Source organism: Tachysurus fulvidraco, chromosome 12 (assembly GCF_022655615.1).
Source record: "Tachysurus fulvidraco isolate hzauxx_2018 chromosome 12, HZAU_PFXX_2.0, whole genome shotgun sequence".
NCBI classification, from domain to species: Eukaryota; Metazoa; Chordata; class Actinopteri; order Siluriformes; family Bagridae; genus Tachysurus; species Tachysurus fulvidraco.
In genome coordinates, this window is record NC_062529.1 from 26190823 (window position 1) to 26215316 (window position 24494).

The window sequence follows — 24494 nt, forward strand, 5'->3', positions numbered from 1 at the left end:
AAACGCTCTGCGGCTAGCGCGCTAATTAAAGAAGCTAAAGCTAACATTTGTGTGTTAATGGAATAGTCACAAGCTATGAAATATAATTCAGTAATCAGCTGAAATTCCCTCAGTGATACATGTAATACAGTAATACTAATGGACCTCATCATCACATCCCTGACAATTTCAATTCAGCTTTTCAATTATTTATATGCTAATTTTATTGAAAATTAACGGAATTTACAAAAAAATGCATCTTATCGTAATTAAACCTGAAAAATGCCAAACAAACAAAAATGACTACCAATAAATGACTAATAAACCAAATGACTACATCGGTCTAAATGAGTCTCTACACCATCAGGATATATGTATAAGCATGAGCCTCATCAGACTGGTGGTGGAGGTGGTGTCGTCACTATCTTTAGTGATTTCCTCACTGTTACTCAGAGAACACAGTATAGATTTAATTCCTTTGAAGTGTTTGTTCTTAATGTCGCACTCTCGCACATGCACACAAAAAAATCCCTGATGTCTTTTGCTATAGCGACCGTGTACAGACCCCCAGGGCCCTACACTGATTTGTGTCACGTGTTTGCCCCGCCCTTGTTTACTCCTCCCCGTCTCTGCACACCTGTTCCTTATGTGTCGATCGTCTCGTGTATTTAACCGTCGTGAATCCTCGTCTTGTGTGTCGTCTCTGGTCACGTCTCGTGTCATGTCTGGTTTTGTCTGTGTCGCTGTTTTGTGTGTTTTATTTATTAAATCAGTTTATTTTTACGTTATCCTGCATTCGGGTCTGTTTTTTATCCCCGCGTCTCCGACAGATAACCATGTTTCACTCAAACAAAATTCTAATGACTGAAACTGATATTTAGCGACTGCGCTACGCTTTCTCTCAGTTCAGTTTTTGAGGATTTAAGCCACAGATTAAATAACGCTCCCGAGTTTCAGCCTTGATCTGTAGAGCTATAATAAAACCCCGATTGCAAACATTTTCACACAGGTGGTTGCTTCAACTTTTACATGTACCGCACTGTAGATGGACACAAATCACAAAAAAAATCTGCGCAAAAAGAAATCATCACGTACGAGAGAATTAACAGGCTGCAGAACAGCGAGGCAAAGCTCAAGCATTCAAGCACTGAGGAAGTAAAATGAAGATAAATTAAGTATGATTTTTGACAGAACGTTGCCTTGAGTTGTTGCAGAACAGCAAGATTGGAAATTAAAAATGAACCATTCATAATGTACCCTTAGTGGAAATACTAGATGAAGAATAAAGCCATATTCAGTGTAATGTGATGAATTCACCATAGAGTTCCACATGGCACCATTGACAGTGTTTGGAACCCCATAGCCCTATATGACACCTTCAATTCAAATTCAAAAAAAAAAAATTTTTGTATAGTGGTTTTTAACAATTAACATTGTCTGAAAGCAGCATTACAGAACATAAACATAAAACAAAAGGTTCATAAACCTTTTTATATTAAACAAGAATTCAAGATTAGCTAGCCACCCAAGAACTGCCATCTGTGCTTGATGATCTCATCAATCTGGTCACTAGAATTGACCGACGTATTACAGAGTGCCACACGAACTGGAAACATCTACACTAAGTATAGTACAAAGTCAGCCTCGCTCCAGTCTCCTTGTACACCTGACCCTGCTCCTTAGTATCCTCTCACAGTGCAATCCATGAGAATTGGCTGCTGTCGCCTGACTGCCGCAGCGAAGGAGAGAAGCCTCACCCAAGATCTCTGCCTGAACTGTGCCAAGGGGCAGCCTGTAAGTATGCAGTTCCCCTGCCATTTTTGTCAACTCTAGAGCAGACACTGAATTTCTAAATAAAGAATTGGCCCATCAGTTGGGGTCGGGACCGAGCCTCTGTCGACTACCCTCCAAGTCCAGGCTCTGGACAGCCAAGTACTCTACCACACCAAGCCCCTGCTGGTTTCAGTTGCTGAGAACCATCAAGAGTGGCTTTCTTTCCTGTTAAACCCATCCCCTCATGCCCCAGTTATGTTTGGTTCCCCTGGCTGGAAAAACACAACCTAAACATAGACTGGACCAGCAGCCACGTCCTAAACTGAGGAACACCCTGCTACACCCACTGACTCACCAGTTTCTGATGTACCCTCCCTCTACCGACAGGTTTTCTATCCCTACCATTTACCATGATCTCAGACAAGTTTTTAGTAAGGCCAGGGCTTCATCCCTACTGCTGCATCCTCCTTACGATTGCACTATTGACCTCCTGCCTGGTTTCATGCCCCCACAGGGTCATTTGTACCACCTGACAGCCCCCGAGATGGAGGCCAACAGTCAATAGATAAACACGGTGGAGGACTGGCCACTGGCGATTTCCGGGATTTGACAATTTCAATCAGATTCATCCGGAGCTATAGTTCTATCACTGCCCCTTACATCAGCTCATCTCCACCCTGGGAACCTTTGTCTGGACCCCTGAAGCTGAAAGTGCCTTTATCAGACTCAGGAACTGTTTACCCCTCTGCTCCAATCATGACCCTTCCAGTCCCTGCTTGCCAGTTTATTGTGCAGGTGTGCACGTTTGACCCGGGCATGGACAGCTAGGAGTCTAAACCCTAAACAAGCTCAATGAGCCCTCTTCTTTGGGCATTTTAACTTCACCCTGTTCTACAACCCAGGGTCCAAGAACGCCCTGTCTCGGCAATTCAACCAGAGTGAGGTTGAACCTGTTGTGGACCACATCCTCCCTTCCTCAGTTATGGTCAGAACCCTTCACCTAGACATTGAAAGGAATTACAGTTTCCAGTCTTACAGCTCACTGTAGTCAGGTATCCTTGGTCTCACATAGCCATGGACATTGTTACGGGTCTACCCCGTCAGCTGGACACACCACCATCCTGAGTTGCCTTCAGCTAAAGGAACTGCCCTGTTTATGCCCCAACACATTTTTTGCCATGTCTGCCCACGTAGCATCGTCCCTGACCGAGGCAGTCTAACAGACAAACTGAGAGGATGAATCAGAAACTAGAGACGGGGCTTCATATCCCGTGTGCTGTGGAACCTGCATCCTGGTTATCCAACCTGGTGTGGGTAGAATATGCCCACAACTCCCTGCCATCATTTGCCATGGGTCTCTCTTCTTTCTAGGCCATCTACAGGTACCAGCTTTCGTTGTTCTCTAAACAGGCACTGGAGGTCTTTGCCCAGGTCAAGCGTTGCCAACATGTCTGAAGAAAAGCTTGTGTGGTCTTACTCAAACCTTCAAGGAGCTATGCATGGTGGGCCAATCATAATCGCTGTCCGTCACCCCCTTTTTGCATCTGTCAGAGGGTCTGGCTATCCACCGGAGACTGTCCGTTTAAAGTCGCCTTCAGGAAGCTCGCCCCACAATTTTTCTTTGATTTCCCAACTAAAAAAGTGCTCAACCCAGTGGTGGTCCTACTCAAGCTCCCGAGAATCCTGTGCATTCACCCTACTTTCCATGTCTACAGACTCAAACCTGTTCAAGCCTGCTCGATGAAAGTGGGATTATAAATCATTCTAAATGCTGAGACTGGGATTATACATTTATATATTTATGGCATTTAGCAGACACCCATATCCAGAGTGACTTACATTTTATTTCAATTTATACAAATGAATTAAATTCAATTTAAGTTTATTTGTATAGCGCTTTTAACAACTGACATGGTCTCAAAGCAGCTTTACAGAACATAAACATAAAAAAAGGTTATTATAAAGAATAACATAAAGATTAATATAATACAACAATTCAAGATTAATATTATAGTAGATATATTTAAATGTGTTTGTATTTATCCTGAGGGTTAAGGGCTTTGATCGGTGGCCAAGCAGTGACAGCTTGGTGACCTGGGATTCAAACTCTCGAACTTCCAATCAGTAGTCCGATGCTTTAACCACTAGGCTACTACATCCCCTATGTCTTACTTCATTATAAATTATACGGATTATAAATCATTCTAAACACTGAGAGTGGGATTATAAATCATTCTAAACACTGAGAGTGGGATTATAAATCATTATAAACACTGATTGTGGGATTATAAATCATTATAAACACTGAGAGTGGGATTATAAATCATTATAAACACTGAGAGTGGGATTATAAATCATTCTAAACACTGAGAGTAGAGTTATATGTAATTCTTAATGCTGAGAGTGGGATTATAAATTATTCTTAATGCTGACAGTGAGATTATAAATCATTCTTAATGCTGAGAGTGGGTTTATAACAGGAACCAATATGGAACGATCAGTTGTTAGAGTGGAGACTGACCCGTATCACAGGATAGCTTCAAATGAAAGGGGTTTAATACATGAGGAAAACAAACATAATCCACACTACACGGGGAAATAACGTATTAATTACACACGTAACTACTATTAATGAATCTGCGCTGCCACACAATGGGGAACAGGTGTGATGACCGGGAGGAGCAGACGAAGGCGGGGCAAAAACAACAACAAACTCTCATGGGCAAAAGTCTGCGCTGATCCCTGACATCAGTATAAAATATTCTGTGATTTTATTCATTGAGGACATCTTTATTAAAAGTTCATTGAAGGAGTCTCCAGTGTCAGAGGAAAGCTGGAGTCTGTTAAATAAATGATGAGGTGAGCGAGTGGTGTACACGAGTGGTGTCTCCTCAGTCTGCTCTGAGATCTCAAACTGACTTGTTGATGTGTTTTCTGACGCCGTGTGACAATGAAGTCACAAAGAGAGAAACAAACACAGCACAAATTCTACCTATAGGCAGCTAGGTATGTTTATGTCATACGTTATTTTATAACTTTAACCCTGACACACACTCACTCACAGAGCAAGGAACTCCATCACATCAGCTATGCAGATTTATGGATTCGAGTACACACTAACACACACACACACACACACACACACACACACACACACACACACACACGCACACACACACGCACACACACACACACACACACACACACTAAGACAGTGATTGCGGGTGACGGAGACACTCTCGAGGAGGACTGAAGAGGAGTTTAAAAGCTTTTACATTCTTTTATAGCCTCGTGTCACACACTCAGTGTAAAAATATTCTCAGGCTTTGAGTCAGATGAGATTTTACTCCTCGATCAGCACATAAATGTTCATAAGAGCTGAAAGAGCGAGATAAATACCCGTGTTTATTAGCATGAATGCCGTCATCTCGTTCTGTATTTTGAACGACGATAGCACACGAGGCTATAAAACAATAGTACTATAGCTGTAGCGTGAGCTAGAATTATATTAGCAACCTTCTAAATTCACCACAATATATCCTATAGTGTTACTATAGCAACAGCGTATTAGCATTTAGTACACACTATAGCTTTATTGCAGAATATTAGTATCAGTACCTTAGCGTTACCACATAGTAACATCAGTGTATAAATGTTTTAAATTCAGTATAACATACATAAGCAACATTATTAATATTAGCATGCTATATATGTACTATAGCAACAGTATATTGGGATAATATCAGTATAGTACATACTATAGCATTGTAGCAGTATGTTAGTGTCAGTATAATACAGTATATACATTAGCATTAACACGTACTAGCAGTAGCATATGAATGTTTTAAGTTCAGTATAACATTGTGCATTGCTATAGCATTAATATGTACTAGCATTGCAATAGAAATAGTATACTAGTATAGTGTCAGTGTAATGCATACGTTAGCATTAATATTTACTAGTTCATACTTACTCACTATCACTGTAGCTCTAGGTCAGTGGTGGCCAACCAGTCAGAGACCAAGAGCCACATTTTTTACTGTGTTACCGCAAAGAGCCGCATCATACACATGGGCATCCAGTACATGAACATCATCCTATCCCTTCCTAACACACACACACACACACACACACACACACACACACACACACACACACACACACACACACACACACACACACACACACCTTTGCTCAGCCAGATTTATTGTAAATGTCACACACTAAAATGGTAATGACAGACATTGACTCCTACGTTACTAAGACCACAGGCAGGTCATTTTCAACAATGTACATTGTGTGCGGTGGCTTAGCGGTTAGCACGTTCGCCTCACACCTCCAGGGTCGGGGGTTCGATTCCCGCCTTGTGTATGTGGAGTTTGCATGTTCTCCCCGTGCCTCGGGGGTTTCCTCCGGGTACTCCGGTTTCCTCCCCCGGTCCAAAGACATGCATGGTAGGTTGATTGGCATCTCTGGAAAATTGTCCATAGTGTGTGAGTGTGTGTGTGAATGAGAGTGTGTGTGTGTGTGCCCTGTGATGGGTTGGCACTCCGTCCAGGGTGTATCCTGCCTCGATGCCCGATGACGCCTGAGATAGGCACAGGCTCCCCGTGACCCGAGAAGTTCGGATAAGCGGTAGAAGATGAATGAGAACATTGTGTGCACTGTCTCACACAGACAAACTCTCAGTTCAACCAAGTACACAAACAAAAATATAATAATTTACAATAGCGTTTTTATTTTACTGTGCATGTTACTTAGTGGGACTTCTGGCATTCCTTGCCTTGAAAGATCATCTTCAAATCTGTCTTGTATTCCGTCGTTGTCACTCGAAGCAATTCTTTCACATGGGTGTCAGTCAGAACAGATCGATGCTTTGATTTCATGTGATTCAGGGTAGAAGACACAGACTCGCAGACATATGTTGACCCGAACATTGCCAGTATCATACAGTAAGTTCAGCCCGTTTGACATTGGGGTATTTTTTCATTAGCACACTTTTCCAGAATTCAATGCTCCCTTCCCTTAAAGCAAGTTTCAGTTGGTCCTCCTTACAGAGATCGATCTTCTCCGACTCAGCCGCAGCCTCATGTGTGACTAGCGGGGCTTTCAACAGTCCGTCTCAGCATTAAATGGGTCGACGAGGAACGTAATCTGTGGCCTTTTCAGTTGTAGATCACGGAACCTGGCCACAAAGCTTTTGTGCAGGTTTTCAGCCAGTGTTGCATATCTGGCTCTTTGCCTATTCAGGACGGCGCAGCTTCAGTTTGTTGACAAACGCAAACACACTTTGCACCAAGTCGGGCAGCATTTTTAACTTACCCTGCAGGTCAGGTTCAGTCTGTCTGCAGAAATGCGCTAATGACGCCTGACATACAGTATAAGGCAGAAAGGCTTGCCGCTACGTTCGACAAAAAAATATAAACTCTCCAAATCTGTTAATAACTTCCTGTGTTCATCTTCATATCTTCGTTTGGCTGTGCATTTTTTTTCTGCCATTTTGAGAGCGAACTTGACACAAATTGTTTACACAAATGATTTTGCTCCTACTGGGAAACTTTGAGGTATTTTCATCCCACTCACCTGCGCGTTTGACGAAAATACTGTATCGAACTCGAGCGAAGCGAACATGCGCGATAAAAAGACACAAATACAAACTTCGATATGAACGTAAGAGCCGCACGAAACCGGGCAAAATTCCAGGCAAAAGGGTCGGCCAGGCCTGCTCTAGGTATTACACACATTGCTATATATATTGTGTTATATAATGTGTTAGCATCGGTGCATACATACTGTATTTTTAGTGTAATAGGATTAGAATAGCAATAGTATATTAGTATAGTCAGTATCAGTATAACACATACTACATCACTTAGAATTAGCATAGAAAGATTTAAAACGTGTGATGCTAAATGTTAGCAACACAATATAGCATTAGTATTTTCACAGTAGTAGTGTAGCACAAAAACTACAGCTTTCTTACTGTATTAATGTCATTGTAACCCAGAGTAAATGTTTTAGTGTATCACACTGTGACGTGTGCGTATGCTAATTTTGCCTCATGCTACTTTTGTTAAAGGTATGTTTTTGTGTATTGTTAGAAACTAGCGATGTTGAGCAAAAGAGTTTCTCTTGCTCGTTTCCCGTGTTGTCTTCAGGTGGATGTACTGATCCTGATGCAGTGGAAACATTTTGAACTTCCTTCATCTTTGTTCCCAGTGATCCACATTACAGCTCCATTTTCTAAAAAGATCCAGAACAATCGGTTATTATCGATCTGAAATAGACAGAGAAGTGTTTTGTTTCATTCCATTAGCGTGATTGATGGCATGTGGTTCGATCTGAAGCCCGACAGGAAGGATGGAGTTAGCTACATTTTCAGAGTTAATATAATTGTTCTGTTTTTCTCCTGTCGAGTCTCTGTGCTAAGAATGTTTAAGTACGAGGAGCTGGCTGGGACTTATGATGTCATAGTTATTGTCTGTTCCAATATGCATAATTATATGGAGCGTATGAGTGATGATGGAGTTTTCTTTACATATAAATGTAATGTATATTATGATATAATATTGAATATAAATATATTATAATAGACATTATAGAATTTGGTAATTAGTGAATAGTTACAGTTTCAGCAACTCTCATCAATCTCATTGTGTTTCTTCATCACAAATGACTCGTAATTCAATTCAATTTATTTGTATAACGCTTTAACAATTCACATCGTCTCAAAGCAGCTTTACAGAAGTATAGAAACAGAAGAGAAAAAAAGAAATAAATATAGAGAAGAAGAAGAAGAAGAAGAAGAAGATGAAGAAGAAGAAGAAGAAGAAGATGAAGAAGAAGAAGAAGATGAAGAAGATGAAAAAAAAAATAATAATAACATACAGATGGCGGCAAGGAAAAACTCTCTTGAGAGGAACCAGGATCAGAAGTGAACCTCATCATCATTTGGTGACACTAGATAGGAAATAATGTTAATGTAAATAATGTTAATGTAAATAATGTTAATGTAAATAATGTCAGTGTAAATAATGTTAATGTAAATAATGTTAATGTAAATAATGTCAGTGTAAATAATGTTAATGTAAATAATGTTAATGTAAATAATGTTAATGTAAATCATGTTAATGTAAATAATGTCAGTGTAAATAATGTCAATGTAAATAATGTCAGTGTAAATAATGTTAATGTAAATAATGTTAATGAAAATAATGTTAATGTAAATAATGTAAGTGTAAATAATGTTAATGTAAATAATGTTAATGTAAATAATGTTAATGTAAATAATGTAAGTGTAAATAATGTTAATGTAAATAATGTTAATGTAAATAATGTCAGTGTAAATAATGTCAGTGTAAATAATGTTAATGTAAATAATGTTAATGAAAATAATGTTAATGTAAATAATGTAAGTGTAAATAATGTTAATGTAAATAATGTTAATGTAAATAATGTAAGTGTAAATAATGTTAATGTAAATAATGTTAATGTAAATAATGTTAATGTAAATAATGTCAGTGTAAATAATGTTAATGTAAATAATGTTAATGTAAATAATGTTAATGTAAATAATGTAAGTGTAAATAATGTTAATGTAAATAATGTTAATGTAAATAATGTCAGTGTAAATAATGTTAATGTAAATAATGTTAATGAAAATAATGTTAATGTAAATAATGTAAGTGTAAATAATGTTAATGTAAATAATGTTAATGTAAATAATGTTAATGTAAATAATGTCAGTGTAAATAATGTTAATATAAATAATGTCAGTGTAAATAATGTCAGTGTAAATAATGTTAATGTAAATAATGTTAATGTAAATAATGTAAGTGTAAATAATGTAAGTGTAAATAATGTTAATGTAAATAATGTTAATGTAAATAATGTCAGTGTAAATAATGTCAGTGTAAATAATGTCAGTGTAAATAATGTTAATATAAATAATGTCAGTGTAAATAATGTTAATGTAAATAATGTGAATGTAAATAATGTTAATGTAAATAAAGTCATTGATGTAAATGTTAATAATGTTAATGTAATTGATGTTAATGTAATTGATGTTAATGTAATTGATGTCATTTCTACACCAGTTTATAACTGTGTAACCGAGAGCTCCTGAGGAACTAATGGGTCAGAACAAACTCTGAGTTCAGCACAAACCCAACACTAATTCCTTCCTGCTAAAAGTCTTCATATGATCGCTGATAAAGACCAGACCATACAGCTGACTGACACAAGTGATTAGTATTTTGAATATAACGACGCTCAGCTATCAGAAAACTCCTGAAGAACATGTTTGTGTGCATCAGTTGCTCAGGAAGTGAAATGTTACGGTCCTGTCAGGTTCTAGTGTAAACTTCAATGTAAATAAATTCAAACTAAATTTAATACTTTAATGATTTACAGGATTGGAATTGCTCTGGATTTTTCCTTGAATCATACACCTGTTAAAGCAGTGAATCAGTGATGACACAGTCTGTGTGTGTGTGTGTGTGTGTGTGTGTGTGTGTGTGTGTGTGTGTGTGTGTGTGTGTGTGTGTGTGTGTGTGTGTTATAGGTCGGTGTGCGCAGACTCTCAGACTCTTTTGTTGTTCAGGATGAAAAGTGAAAAGCTCCATGCAGCTGGATGACTTCTGACCCCCCCAACACACACACACACACACACACACACACACACACACACACACACACACACACTTCTTTTGTCTCTTTTCATCATTTCCCCCAATTTGTGAGGAGTGGTGTTTTTAAGAGATTGAAATAGATCAGAGACACGGGACAGGGGCGATAAAGAGAGACACGGACGAACACAAATACACAAAAACACAAAAACACAAAAACTAAAATAGTTCAACACCAACACTGAAACACTGAAACACTGAAACACTGAAACACTGAAACACACACACAGAGCGGTGAAATACTGAAACACTATAAAACATGCTGAAACAATTAGTAATATACTGAACAGCTGAAACGCTGAAACTCTATTCTATCTTCTTTTCTCTCTCTTCATCTCTACATCCAGCATCTGTCACAAGTAAAAGCAAATAAACGTTAATATAGTCTTTTTTTAACCTGCCAGTAGCCTCAGGGTGTTGGGGTTCTGCTAAATGTACTGATGTGAGGCTAAATGCAGTGTTTGTATAACTTTATACATTTATTATATAAGATCTGATTCAGAAGTGATTCAGAACTAATTTAGAACTGATTCAGAAGTGATTTGGACTGATTCAGACATGATTCAGAACTGATTCGAAGGTGATCTTGAAATGATTCAGAACTGACTTAGAAGTGATTCAGAACTGATTTAGAAGTGATTCAAAACTGATTTAGTGATTCAGACATGATTCAGAACTGATTTAGAAGTGATTCAGAACTGATTTAGAAGTGATTCAGAACTGATTTAGTGATTCAGACATGATTCAGAACTGATTTAGAAGTGATTCAGAACTGATTTAGAAGTGATTCAGAACTGATTTAGTGATTCAGACATGATTCAGAACTGATTTAGAAGTGATTCAGAACTGATTTAGAAGTGATTCAGAACTGATTTAGAAGTGATTCAGAACTGATTTAGTGATTCAGACATGATTCAGAACTGATTTAGAAGTGATTCAGACATGATTCAGAACTGATTCGAATGTGATCTGGAAATGATTCAGAACTGATTTAGAAGTGATTCAGAACTGATTTAGTGATTCAGACATGATTCAGAACTGATTCTGATAGCAGTGTTGATCTGATTCATTAGCACTTTGTTGGGGCACATCATTTTTAAAAATAGATGTATGTCATATTTATTTGCTGTTGTCTTATTCCTGCTGCCTGATGTCTAATGTGTCCTGGTGTTTTAGATCAGACGTCACAGTGGTCTGTTTGTTTCCAGGTTTCTGAGGTAAAAAATTCTCCCTTTGCAGACAACGTTACTCTAAACGCAGACGAGACGCCTCGGGCTCCACTTTGTTCTTGTGAAATTCAGCTGTGAGAAATAACAACAAACATCAAGAAGAGGAAGTCGGTGGAAATAATGAGTCTCGTTAGCGACTAAAACTGAGGAGCTTTACGATGTGCCGAGCTGAAAGGGTTCCAAGGTTGAAGTGAGAAGGTTGTTTTGTGTCCAATGTTTTAGATGATCAAATGATCAAATATCTCACTGCAGTATTGTGCTATGAATTATTTTTCATAGAAAACAAACATCTCTTCAAACTCTTCCTGTGTCCAGGTCACACACAGCTTCTCCTTCTAATGATTGGTGGATCAGTGAAAGGGGCGGAGCCTCGTGACCAGTTACTAAAACAGTACCGAATCATTCTGACAGCTCAAACGATTACACACTGCACACACATCTCATTACACACTGCACACACATCTCATTACACACTGCACACACATCTCATTACACACTGCACAAACATCTCATTACACACTGCACACACATCTCATTACACACTGCACAAACATCTCATTACACACTGCACACACATCTCATTACACACTGCACACACATCTCATTACACACTGCACACACATCTCATTACACACTGCACACACATCTCATTACACACTGCACACACATCTCATTACACACTGCACAAACATCTCATTACACACTGCACACACATCTCATTACACACTGCACACACATTACACACTGCACAAACATCTCATTACACACTGCACACACATCTCATTACACACTGCACACACATTACACACTGCACACACATCTCATTACACACTGCACACACATTACACACTGCACACACATCTCATTACACACTGCACACACATCTCATTACACACTGCACACACATCTCATTACACACTGCACACACATCTCATTACACACTGCACACACATCTCATTACACACTGCACACACATCTCATTACACACTGCACAAACATCTCATTACACACTGCACACACATCTCATTACACACTGCACACACATTACACACTGCACAAACATCTCATTACACACTGCACACACATTACACACTGCACACACATCTCATTACACACTGCACACACATTACACACTGCACAAACATCTCATTACACTGCACACACATTACACACTGCACACACATCTCATTACACTGCACACACATTACACACTGCACACACATTACACACTGCACACACATTACACACTGCACACACATTACACACTGCACAAACATCTCATTACACACTGCACACACATTACACACTGCACACACATTACACACTGCACACACATCTCATTACACACTGCACAAACATCTCATTACACACTGCACACACTGCACACACTGCACAAACATCTCATTACACACTGCACACACATTACACACTGCACAAACATCTCATTACACACTGCACACACTGCACACACATTACACACTGCACACACTGCACACACATCTCATTACACACTGCACAAACATTACACACTGCACACACTGCACACACATTACACAGTGCACAAACATCTCATTACACACTGCACACACATTACACACTGCACACACATCTCATTACACACTGCACACACATTACACTCTGCACACACATTACACACTGCACACACATCTCATTACACACTGCACACACATTACACACTGCACACACATCTCATTACACACTGCACACACATTACACACTGCACAAACATTACACACTGCACACACATTACACACTGCACACACACCTCATTACACACTGCACAAACATCTCATTACACACTGCACACACATTACACACTGCACACACATCTCATTACACACTGCACACACATTACACACTGCACAAACATTACACACTGCACACACATTACACACTGCACACACACCTCATTAAACACTGCACAAACATCTCATTACACACTGCACACACTGCACAAACATCTCATTACACACTGCACACACATTACACACTGCACATTCATCTCATTAAACACTGCACAAACATCTCATTACACACTGCACACACATTACACACTGCACACACACCTCATTAAACACTGCACAAACATCTCATTACACACTGCACACACTGCACACACATCTCATTACACACTGCACACACATTACACACTGCACATTCATCTCATTACACACTGCACCTTCATCTCATTACACACTGCACACACATTACACACTGCACACACATCTCATTACACACTGCACACACATTACACACTGCACACACATTACACACTGCACACACATTACACACTGCACACACATTACACACTGCACACACATCTCATTACACACTGCACACACATTACAGACTGCGCAAACATCACATTACACGCTGCACATATATTACACACTGCACACACATTACACACTGCACACACATCTCATTACACACTGCACACACATTACAGACTGCGCAAACATCACATTACACGCTGCACATATATTACACACTGCACACACATTACACACTGCACACACATCTCATTACACACTGCACACACATTGCACACTGCGCAAACATCACATTACACACTGCACACACATTACACACTGCACACACATTACACACTGCACACACATCTCATTACACACTGCACACATATTACACACTGCACACACATCTCATTACACACTGCACACATATTACACACTGCACACACATCTCATTACACACTGCACACACATTACACACTGCACACACATTACACACTGCACACACATCTCATTACACACTGCACACATATTACACACTGCACACACATCTCATTACACACTGCACACATATTACACACTGCACAAACATCTCATTACACACTGCACACACATTACACACTGCACACACATCTCATTACACACTGCACACATATTACACACTGCACACACATCTCATTACACACTGCACACATATTACACACTGCACACACATCTCATTACACACTGCACACATATTACACACTGCACACACATCTCATTACACACTGCACACATATTACACACTGCACACACATTACACACTGCACACACATTACACACTGCACACACATCTCATTACACACTGCACACATATTACACACTGCACACACATTACACACTGCACACACATTACACACTGCACACACATCTCATTACACACTGCACACATATTACACACTGCACACACATTACACACTGCACACACATTACACACTGCACACACATCTCATTACACACTGCACACATATTACACACTGCACACACATTACACACTGCACACATATTTCATTACATTTACATTTACATGTACAGCATGTGACAGACCCCTTATCCAGAGTGACGTACATAAGTGCTTAAATCTCTAACACTGAATACATTAATGCTGCTCACTAGGTTACATACTTAAGATACCATGAGTTTAAAACTTTTGTTCAAAGTTACAATGAAAAAGTCTCAGTTTTTTTTTTTTTCACACTGCACACACTGCACACACATGTCATTACACACTGCACACACATTACACACTGCACACACATTACACACTGCACAAACATCTCATTACACACTGCACACACATTACACACTGCACACACTGCACACACATGTCATTACACACTGCACACACATTACACACTGCACACACTGCACACACATCTCATTACACGCTGCACAAACATTACACACTGCACACACTGCACACACATTACACAGTGCACAAACATCTCATTACACACTGCACACACATTACACACTGCACAAACATCTCATTACACACTGCACACACATTACACACTGCACACACATTACACACTGCACAAACATCTCATTACACACTGCACACACATTACACACATTACACACTGCACACACATCTCATTACACACTGCACACACATTACACACTGCACACACATCTCATTACACACTGCACACACTACACACACATTACACACTGCACACACATTACACACTGCACAAACATCTCATTACACACTGCACACACATTACACACTGCACACACATTACACACTGCACAAACATCTCATTACACACTGCACACACTGCACACACATCTCATTACACACTGCACACACATTACACACTGCGCAAACATCTCATTACACACTGCACACACATCTCATTACACACTGCACACACATTACACACTGCACACACATCTCATTACACACTGCACACACATTACACACTGCGCAAACATCTCATTACACACTGCACACACATTACACACTGCACACACTGCACACACATCTCATTACACACTGCACAAACATCTCATTACACACTGCACACACATTACACACTGCACACACTGCACACAAATCTCATTACACACTGCACAAACATCTCATTACCCACTGCACACACATTACACACTGCGCAAGCATCTCATTACACACTGCACAAACATCTTATTACACACTGCACACATATTATACACTGCACACACATCTCATTACAAACTTCACACTGCACAAACATCTTATTACACACTGCACACATATTATACACTGCACACACATCTCATTACAAACTTCACACTGCACAAACATCTTATTACACACTGCACACACATCTAATTACACACTGCACACACATTACACACACATTACACACTGCACAAACATCTCATTACACACTGCACACACATTACACACTGCACACACATTACACACTGCACACACTACATTTACATTTACATTTATGGCATTTAGCAGACACGCTTATCCAGAGTGACTTACAACTGAGCAATTGAGGGTTAAGGGCCTTGCTCAGGGGCCCAGCAGTGGCAGCTTGGTGGACCTGGGGTTCGAACCCATGACCTTCCGATCAGTAGCCCAACACCTTAACACACTGCACACACTACACACACATTACACACTGCACACACACTACACACACATTACACACTGCACACACATTACACACATTACACACTGCACAAACATTACACACTGCACACACATTACACACTGAACACACATTACACACTGAACACACATTACACACTGCACACACATCTCATTACACACTGCACACACATTACACACATTACACACTGCTCACACATTACACACATTACACACTGCACACACATTACACACTGCACACACATTACACACATTACACACTGCACAAACATTACACACAGTACACACTGCACACACATTACACACTGCACACACATTACACACTGCACACACATTACACACTGCACACACTGCACACACTGCACACACATTACACACTGCACAAACATTACACACTGCACACACATTACACACTGCACACACATTACACACACATTGCACACTGCACACACATTACACACACATTACACACTGCACACACTGCACACACATTACACACTGCACACACATTACACACTGCACACACATTACACACTGCACACACTGCACACACATTACACACTGCACACACATTACACACTGCACACACATCTCATTACACACTGCACACACATTACACACTGCACACACATTACACACTGCACACACATTACACACTGCACACACATCTCATTACACACTGCACACACATTACACACTGCACACACATTACACACTGCACACACTGCACACACATTACACACATTACACACTGCACACACATTACACACTGCACAAACATTACACACTGCACACACATTACACACTGCACACACATTACACACACATTACACACTGCACACACATTACACACTGCACACACTGCACACACTGCACACACATTACACACTGCACACACATTACACACTGCACACACTGCACACACATTACACACATTACACACTGCACACACATTACACACTGCACACACATTACACACTGCACAAACATTACACACTGCACACACATTACACACTGCACACACATTACACACACATTACACACTGCACACACATTACACACTGCACACACTGCACACACATTACACACTGCACACACTGCACACACTGCACACACTGCACACACATTACACACTGCACACACTGCACACACATTACACACATTACACACTGCACACACATTACACACTGCACAAACATTACACACTGCACACACATTACACACACATTACACACTGCACACACATTACACACTGCACACACTGCACACACTGCACACACATTACACACTGCACACACATTACACACTGCACACACTGCACACACATTACACACATTACACACTGCACACACATTACACACTGCACACACATTACACACTGCACAAACATTACACACTGCACACACATTACACACTGCACACACATTACACACACATTACACACTGCACACACATTACACACTGCACACACTGCACACACTGCACACACTGCACACACATTACACACTGCACACACATCTCATTACACACTGCACACACATTACACACTGCACACACTGCACACACATTACACACTGCACACACATTACACACTGCACAAACATTACACACTGCACACACATCTCATTACATACATTTACATTTACATTTATGGCATTTAGCAGACACGCTTATCCAGAGTGACTTACAACTGAGCAATTGAGGGTTAAGGGCCTTGCTCAGGGGCCCAGCAGTGGCAGCTTGGTGGACCTGGGGTTCGAACCCATGACCTTCCGATCAGTAGCCCAACACCTTAACACACTGCACACACTACACACACATTACACACTGCACACACACTACACACACATTACACACTGCACACACATTACACACATTACACACTGCACAAACATTACACACTGCACACACATTACACACTGAACACACATTACACACTGAACACACATTACACACTGCACACACATCTCATTACACACTGCACACACATTACACACATTACACACTGCTCACACATTACACACATTACACACTGCACAAACATTACACACTGCACACACATTACACACTGAACACACATTACACACTGAACACACATTACACACTGCACACACATCTCATTACACACTGCACACACATTACACACATTACACACTGCACAAACATTACACACTGCACACACATTACACACTGAACACACATTACACACTGAACACACATTACACACTGCACACACATCTCATTACACACTGCACACACATTACACACATTACACACTGCTCACACATTACACACATTACACACTGCACACACATTACACACTGCACACACATTACACACATTACACACTGCACAAACATTACACACAGTACACACTGCACACACATTACACACTGCACACACATTACACACTGCACACACATTACACACTGCACACACATTACACACTGCACAAACATTACACACTGCACACACATTGCACACTGCACACACATTACACACACATTACACACTGCACACACATTACACACTGCACACACTGCACACACATTACACACTGCACACACTGCACACACTGCACACACATCTCATTACACACTGCACACACATTACACACTGCACACACTGCACACACATTACACACTGCACAAACATTACACACTGCACACACATTACACACTGCACACACATTACACACACATTGCACACTGCACACACATTACACACACATTACACACTGCACACACATTACACACTGCACACACTGCACACACATTACACACTGCACACACTGCACACACTGCACACACATCTCATTACACACTGCACACACATTACACACTGCACACACTGCACACACATTACACACTGCACACACATTACACACTGCACACACATTACACACTGCACAAACATTACACACTGCACACACATTACACACTGCACACACATTACACACTGCACACACATTACACACTGCACACACTGCACACACATTACACACATTACACACTGCACACACATTACACACATTACACACTGCACACACATTACACACTGCACAAACATTACACACTGCACACACATTACACACTGCACAAACATTACACACTGCACACACATTACACACTGCACACACATTACACACTGCACACACATTACACACTGCACACACTGCACACACATTACACACATTACACACTGCACACACATTACACACATTACACACTGCACACACATTACACACTGCACAAACATTACACACTGCACACACATTACACACTGCACACACATTACACACACATTACACACTGCACACACTGCACACACTGCACACACTGCACACACTGCACACACTGCACACACATCTCATTACACACTGCACACACATTACACACTGCACACACTGCACACACATTACACACTGCACACACATTACACACTGCACACACATCTCATTACACACTACACACACTGCACACACTGCACACACATTACACACTGCACACACATCTCATTACACACTGCACAAACATTACACACTGCACACACATCTCATTACACACTGCACACACATTACACACTGCACATTATACACTGCACAAACATCTCATTACACACTGCACACATATTACACACTGCACACACTACACACACATTACACACTGCACACACATTACACACTGCACACACACCACACACACATTACACACTGCACACACACTACACACACTGCACACACTGCACACACTGCACACACATTACACACTGCACACACTGCACACACATTCCACACTGCACACTGCACACACATTACACACTGCACACACATTACACACTGCACAAACATTACACACTGCACAAACATTACACACTGCACACACATCTCATTACAAACTGCACACACATTACACACTGCACACACATTACACACTGCACACACATTACACACTGCACACACATTACACACTGCACAAACATTACACACTGCACACACATCTCATTACAAACTGCACACACATTACACACTGCACACACATTACAAACTGCACACACATTACACAGTGCACACACATTACACACTGCACACACATTACACACTGCACACACATTACACACTGCACACACATCTCATTACACACTGCACACACATTACACACTACACACACATTACACACTGCACACACATTACACACTGCACAAACATCTCATTACACACTGCACACACATTACACACTACACACACATTACACACTGCACACACATCTCATTACACACTACACACACATTACACACTGCACACACATCTCATTACACACTGCACACACATTACACGCTGCAAAAACATTACACACTGCACACACATTACACACATTGCACACAGCACACACATTACACACTGCACAAACATTACACACTGCACACACATTACACACTGCACACACTGCACACACATTACACACTGCACACAGTGCACACACTGCACACACATTACACACTACACACTGCACACACATTACACACATTACACACTGCACACACATTACACACTGCACACACTGCACACACTGCACACACTGCACACACATCTCATTACACACTGCACACACATTACACACTGCACACACTGCACACACATTACACACTGCACACACATTACACACTGCACACACATCTCATTACACACTACACACACTGCACACACTGCACACACATTACACACTGCACACACATCTCATTACACACTGCACAAACATTACACACTGCACACACATTACACACTGCACACACATTACACACACATTGCACACTGCACACACATTACACACACATTACACACTGCACACACATTACACACTGCACACACTGCACACACATTACACACTGCACACACTGCACACACTGCACACACATCTCATTACACACTGCACACACATTACACACTGCACACACTGCACACACATTACACACTGCACAAACATTACACACTGCACACACATTACACACTGCACACACATTACACACACATTGCACACTGCACACACATTACACACACATTACACACTGCACACACATTACACACTGCACACACTGCACACACATTACACACTGCACACACTGCACACACTGCACACACATCTCATTACACACTGCACACACATTACACACTGCACACACTGCACACACATTACACACTGCACACACATTACACACTGCACACACATTACACACTGCACAAACATTACACACTGCACACACATTACACACTGCACACACATTACACACTGCACACACATTACACACTGCACACACTGCACACACATTACACACATTACACACTGCACACACATTACACACATTACACACTGCACACACATTACACACTGCACAAACATTACACACTGCACACACATTACACACTGCACACACATTACACACACATTACACACTGCACACACATTACACACTGCACACACTGCACACACTGCACACACTGCACACACATCTCATTACACACTGCACACACATTACACACTGCACACACTGCACACACTGCACACACTGCACACACATCTCATTACACACTGCACACACATTACACACTGCACACACTGCACACACTGCACACACTGCACACACTGCACACACATCTCATTACACACTGCACACACATTACACACTGCACACACTGCACACACATTATACACTGCACAAACATCTCATTACACACTGCACACACATTACACACATTACACACTGCACACACTGCACACACATCTCATTACATCTGTGTCATTTGTAAAGGTTGTAAATACACTGTAGGCCTGTTTAAGGTCATTTCTGTCATATCCTGCTTTGGCTAAGATCCATGATGCTTTCATCAGTTTCACTCAGTTTTTTTTCTGATTGTTTTGTGATGTATTTGTTACACAGCATCACACACAGCTTTATTTCATCATTTACTTTATTAATCTGCTAAAAATAATAACTCAAGATCCTAGTAAGTGTTGTCATGGTTACAGTGTGAGTGACACATGAGCATGTCAGACTGAGCAGACTGGTCGCTGATCTTTACACTTCAGTGCCACTGCATTTCACTGTTGGGAATGATAGAGGGGTGCCAAAACTTTCTGCAGCACAAACAACATGAAATCCTAATGAAAGCTTTAATGAGTTTAAATACAGAGCAGAGAGTTCACGCGTGACGACGCCATAAACGAGTGTCATTTTATTCCTTACATTATAAACTGTAATACAGCACAAACAAAACCAATTCTACACACACACACACACACACACACACACACACACACACACACACACACACATACGTTTTGCAGATGTCCAAAATGCAGATGTCTTTAATAAATCCCTATTTTAAACATCACTGATGATCTGAGTAAATAATATTACAGCATCAGAAAACAAATAGAAACGTTTCTGAAGATTCAGATGTTTGTGACATTCTGCTGTGGATCTTCAGCTTCGTCACCATGACAGCGTGTGTTACACTGCGGTTCCTGATGACATGGTTCTACAGGGAACCTCTGAGCCTCTGAGCTGTGGCTCACACACAGAGACCTCAGACTCACACACAGCTGGAACACCATCACACTCCAGACACACAGAGACACAAACACATCGCTGTTACTGATCCTGAGAGAGAAACACACACACACAGACACACACACAGAACACACTCACACACACACACACACACACTCAGAGAATACACTCACACCTCACACACACACTCGCTCACGCCCACACACAGACACAGAAAACACAGACACAGAGAATACACTCACACACACACACAGACACAGAGAACACACTCACACGGACACACACTCAGAGACACAGACACAGAGAACACACTCAACACACACACACAGAGACACAGACACAGAGAATACACTCACACACACACACACACACACACACACACACACACACACACACACACACACACACACACAGAGAACACACTCACACGGACACACACTCAGAGACACAGACACAGAGAACACACTCAACACACACACACAGAACACAGACACAGAGAACACACACACACACAGAGACACAGACACAGAGAACACACTCACACACATACACATACACACAGAGACACAGACACAGAGAACACACACATACACACACACACACACACACACACACACACACACACACACACACACACACACACACAGGGAAAATACACACAGTACACACAGTACAGGAGCAAACCCAGAACCAGCTACAACTATTATTATTATTTTTATTATTATTATTATTTAAAAAATGGACTCTTAAAGGTTCTGTGTAGAACTCTATAACATGGGTGTAGAACTCTATAACATGGGTGTAGAACTCTATAACATGGGTGTAGAACTCTATAACATGGGTGTAGAACTCTATAACATGGGTGTAGAACTCTATAACATCGGTGTAGAACTCTATAACATGGGTGTAGAACTCTAACATGGGTGTAGAACTCTATAACATGGGTGTAGAACTCTAACATGGGTGTAGAACTCTATAACATGGGTGTAGAACTCTATAACATCGGTGTAGAACTCTATAACATGGGTGTAGAACTCTAACATGGGTGTAGAACTCTATAACATGGGTGTAGAACTCTATAACATGGGTGTAGAACTCTATAACATTGGTGTAGAACTCTATAACATGGGTGTAGAACTCTAACATGGGTGTAGAACTCTATAACATTGGTGTAGAACTCTATAACATTGGTGTAGAACTCTATAACATGGGTGTAGAACTCTATAACATGGGTGTAGAACTCTATAACATGGGTGTAGAACTCTATAACATGGGTGTAGAACTCTATAACATGGGTGTAGAACAGAACTCTATAACATGGGTGTAGAACTCTATA

At 40.8% G+C, this 24494-nt stretch overlaps 1 protein-coding gene across 1 annotated transcript in view; it reads right to left on the reverse strand.

Annotated features, from left to right (window-relative positions):
* Positions 1–24309: 24309 nt before the first annotated feature.
* LOC113662051 (D(1) dopamine receptor) overlaps positions 24310–24494 on the reverse strand; it is a 1946-nt gene continuing 1761 nt past the window's right edge. Inside the window, exon 1 of the mRNA XM_027176675.2 lies at positions 24310–24494. This exon is cut by the window's right edge and continues 1761 nt beyond it. The gene's annotated coding sequence lies outside the window, so the exon portion shown is untranslated.